The following is a 5031-nucleotide window of genomic DNA, read 5'->3' as shown; positions in this document are numbered from 1 at the left end:
GTGGGCCGTCAGTTCCCACCCACTAGTTATTCGTTGTTCGGGTCAGAGTTTACTTCTAACAGCTTGCATCATCGATTTTTGTTATGTCCCTTTCTGCGTTTTACGAGTGTCGTATTTGCAAACATTCTGGTTTGCGTTTCTCTTCTACTTCTCTTTCGCCTTCATCTACCAAAACTCTACTAGTAGAGTTTCCTAGCTAATATATTTCCTACATAACTATTCTTACAGACTTCTGCTTAACCCTTTACTACTGACTGGACGTATTTTACGTCGACATTTTTTGTCTCTCGTGTGCCGACTGGACGTATTTTACGTCGACTTACAAAAGTTTTTTTTTTAAATTTGCGGAAAAATACTTATAGGCCTACCAGCCTAAAACTTTTGAATCACGCCTTGGGGGATGCTGGGAGTTCACGGATCAAGGTGTTGTTTTGTTTACAATCGTTACGCAGGCGCACAAGCGCGAATTTCTTTCTTGCCGCACTAAAAAGTATCTGTGACACATCTAGGAAATTATTTCGTCACTTTGACATAATTTTTGTACCATTGTAAATTAGCCGTTACATGAAGTATTATATATGAAAATGTGCGCATTTTTATGTAGAATACAACAATAAAATACTCATGATTGTAGCTTTTATCAGTTTTGAGATATTTTCATATAAATAACGATAATTGCCAAAATTTCAACCTTCGGTCAACTTTGACTCTACCGAAATGGTCAAAAAACGCAATTGTAAGCTAAAACTCTTATATTTTAGTAATATTCAATCATTTACCTTAATTTTGCAACTAATTGGAAGTCTCTAGCACAATATTTTGATTTATGGTGAATTTATGAAAAAACTTTTTCCTTACGTCCGCGCGGTAACTCTTCCGAAAAAAATCATACATGCGATTGTGGTAATGTTTGCACCATTTTAAAATTAGCAGTTATATAAAGTTTTATCATTTTTGTACCATTGTAAATTAGCCGTTACATGAAGTATTATATATGAAAATGTGCGCATTTTTATGTAAAATACAACAATAAAATACTCATGATTGTAACTTTTATCAGTTTGGAGATATTTTCATATAAATAACGATAATTGCTAAAATTTCAACCTTCGGTCAACTTTGACTACCGAAATGATCGAAAAACGCAATTGTAAGCTAAAACGCTTATATTCTAGTATTATTCAAGCATTTACCTTCATTTTGCAACAAATTGGAAGTCTCTAGCACAATATTTCGATTTATGGTGAATTTATGAAAAAATAAAATTTTCTTTACGTCCGCGTGGTAACTTCTGAAAAAATCATACGTGCGATTGTGATAATGTTTGCACCATTTTAAATTAGCCGTTACATAAAGTTTTATATATAAAAATGTGCGCAATTTCATGTAGAATACAAAAAAAATAATTGAAGGTTGTAGCTTTTCTCATTTTTGAAATATTTTCATATAAATCACGATAAATAGAAAAAAAACCACGTTCGGTCAACTTTGACTACCGAAATGGTCGAAAAACGCAATTGTAAGCTAAAACTCTTACAGTCTAGTAATATTCAGTCATTTATCTTCATCTTGAAACAAATTTGAAGTCTCTAGCAAAATATTTAGATTTATGGTGAATTTAAAAAAAAATCTTTCCTTCCCTCCGCGCGCGGATTCTCCGCCACAAATCTCCGAAATACGTACGTCCATTCTCGGAATATTTGCTCCGTTTCATATTAGGCATTTCATAGAGTTTTATATATGAAAATGTGCGCAATTTCATGTAGAATAAAACGAAAAATATTTGAAGGTTGTAGCTTTTCTTATTTCCGAAATAATTGCATATAAAAAATATATATATAAAAAAATTCGACATTCGGTCAACTTTAACTCTTCAGATATGGTCGAAAACTGCAATTGTAAGCTAATACTCTTACAGTATAGTAATATTCAATCATTTATCTTCATTTTGAAAGAAATTGGAAGTCTCTAGGACAATATTTAGATTTATGGTGAATTTAAAAAAAAAAAAAGTTTACGTCCGCGCGTTACGAATTCATGCATTATTTTGTGATAATATTTTCTCTGTGTTGCTTTTATCGTTTTACAATGTGTTATATACCAAAATGATCGCAATTTAGTGTACATTACAACAAAAAAAAAGTAACTTGTTACCTTTAACCGTTTTGTGCACAGCGTGATTTGAATACAATTATATATGAAATTTCGTTTTTGCGCTATCATATATCGCATTATTTATATGTGATAATGATAATTTTTTTCATTTCTGATGGTTGCATACTAAACTTCAGCCAATGACAAAAAAAGAAGCCAAAAATGAACTCTTAATCTTGAAAACTAAGCGCGCTGTGATTTTTTGAAAAAAATATTTTTTCCGCTTCCGTGCTCAGTCTGAAACACCTCCGGCACACGGGAGACAATTTTTTTTTACCGCTTCGGCGTTTAAGGGTTAACAAGACCACAAAGCTAAATTATTCACAGGGCTAGGAGTGAGATTATAGAAAACATTCACCCCATAAAATTCTGCAACAGCCCTTCATCAGTATAAGACCAGTGGAGTCAGTGTTGGCAGTATATCAAGGACATTTTACTGGTATGCATGGACATTATGTTGCTTACTTCCAAGTCCCAACTCATTCTACATTTAGGAGATACTTTTGCTTTGTCTAAAATGACAAATATTTAATCAATTTGTATTTCCCATAGCTAACAAAACTAAGGTCTTAATAATAGGATAACTTCCAAGCACCAGCTGGTAACCAGTTAACACAATTAAAGATTGTAAAGCAAGGAATCTATGAGATCTGGCACCTCCTGCGCGTACAAGGTGATAGCTGGTTAAAGACCGCGCCCTGGACCTTGTGACGCATCAGTCTTTTTTCCTAACCCAGGAGTTATAATAAAAGAGAGGGGCAACTAGAGGTGGGCAGTAAAATGTTAAGACCTCAGGTTTGTTAACTATGAAAAATACACATTGATTAAAAATTTGTCATTTGTTCATATTCAGAACAAACTTGTACTTGGTGGGAGGTACAAGTATCCTAAACCAGCTGGGAGTTCACCCACCTGACCACCCTCCCTAGAAGAACGAATTCTACAGGTGGTGGTTCAATGCCCGTGAGAAGATAGATAAACTGATATCTAACAACTCAGCTGTCTGGGTTGAAATACAATGACATATGAGCAGATTCATTGCATCTAGGGAACCAAAGAAAATTCTGACAGTTCATGTAACAAACCATATTAGCCACAGGGGTTTGTTACCACCCCTCACTCCCCCTTGCTAGAGAGAGAGGGGTATTTGCTACTGAATAGAGGGTTTGATTATTCCAAAAACATAAAGCAAAACAACTATCACTATGATTACCTTACTCACCAGTATCAGAGCAGTCCAGCATATGATGTGTCTATTCCTCAATCCACCCATAGAAGAAGAAGAAGAAAAACCAACTCAGCCAACTCGCTCATTTTCTCTCTTTTCCACACAATCATCATAGGTAAGATACAAAACTGCCCTGTGAAGGGCACTGGGAGAATTACACAACTTGTTGGGCAGTCACCACAGTGCCCAAGGAAAACGTGTCAAAAGACCCGTGGGCAACATCTCTTAGGTAAAAGGAAGTTTTTCTTAAATGCCACAGAGGAACTTATACCTCTGTAGTCATGTGCTCTAGTCTGCACAGACTCAGCGACAGAACCATCAAGAGACGAGTAAGCCTGCTTGATCGCCTCACGTATCCAGAAAGAAATGGTGTTCTTGGAAACTTCCTTTCTGGACCAACCAGGGCTAACAAATAGCCTACGACACCTAGGTCTTGGATGGTGAGTCCTTTAAAGATAGTATCGTAGGGATCTGACAGGACATAGAAAGAGCTCTTGCGGGTCGTTGTTGACAAAGTCATTCAAAGATGGAATGGAAAAAAAAGAGGTAAATCTGTCATCATGCACCAAGGGGTTCAGGGTCTTGGCCATAAATTCCAGGACAAACTCGAAGGTCACAGACACCCAACCCCTAGCGTGTTTTTCACATTATAACTTAGGCCATGAAGCTCCCCTACTCTTTTCGAAGAAGCCAAGGCCAACAGGAAAACTGTCTTCAGTGTCAAATCTCTTGTCTGATGATTGACGCAAGGGCTCGAATGGAGCTCGAGTGAGACATCCCATGCTGGAGGCTTGAGTTCCCTTGGAGAACAGGTCTGCTCAAAACCCCTGAACAACAAGGAGATCTCCCAGGATGAAGAGATGTCCACACCTTTCAGACGTAACACCACTGCTCTGTAGCCCAATAGCAGAAACAGAAAGGCCTTTCTCATCCCTGAGAAAGACAAAAAAATCTGCTATACGTACACTGAACAGAGGTTTTGAGTGGAGAGAAACCATATTGACGACACCAATCACAGTAGACTGCCCATTTTCCCTGGTACACTGTTGAAGAGGACTTCTTGAGGTAACTGGACATACGTCCCACTGCCCTCTCAGAAAAACCTCTTGCTTGGAGATACTTGGTAGTCTCCTTCCGTGAAGAGACTGGGATTCTACCGACTGGTGAATCCTTTCGACATGAGGCTCGCAAACAAGTTGCCGCTGTGGGGGAATCTCTCCTGGAACCTCGACAGAAGGGAAAGAAGGTCTGGGAACCATTCTGCTTGCGGCCAAAGAGGAGCCACCAAAGTCATCCTGAGATTTCGAGAACTCATTACCCTGTTCAGAACTTGACGGATCAGGCAAAACAGAGGGAAGGCTTATTATTATTAATAGGGGTTAGTTTTTCCAGACCTCTGAGTCACAAGTAGACTATTCTCGGGCTGGTTGAGGGAAGGCTTACACCTCGAGGTTGTCCCAAGGGTGTTGGAAGGCATCCTCTGCTACAGGAAGAGGATCCGGGACAACCGAACACTAAGCCTCTAGCTTCCTGTTGAAGCGAGTTGAGAAGAGTCTATTTCCCAGTTTCATGCACTTCTTTAGTTTGATGACTGTTCTCCAAGTCCTCAACCAGATTTAAGTATCTATGGTTGTCTGGATATACCATGT

The sequence above is a fragment of the Macrobrachium nipponense genome, chromosome 2 (genome assembly GCF_015104395.2).
Source record: "Macrobrachium nipponense isolate FS-2020 chromosome 2, ASM1510439v2, whole genome shotgun sequence".
Taxonomy (NCBI): Eukaryota; Metazoa; Arthropoda; class Malacostraca; order Decapoda; family Palaemonidae; genus Macrobrachium; species Macrobrachium nipponense.
The sequence above is the reverse complement of the archived record's forward strand: the minus strand, read 5'-3'. Positions refer to the sequence as shown.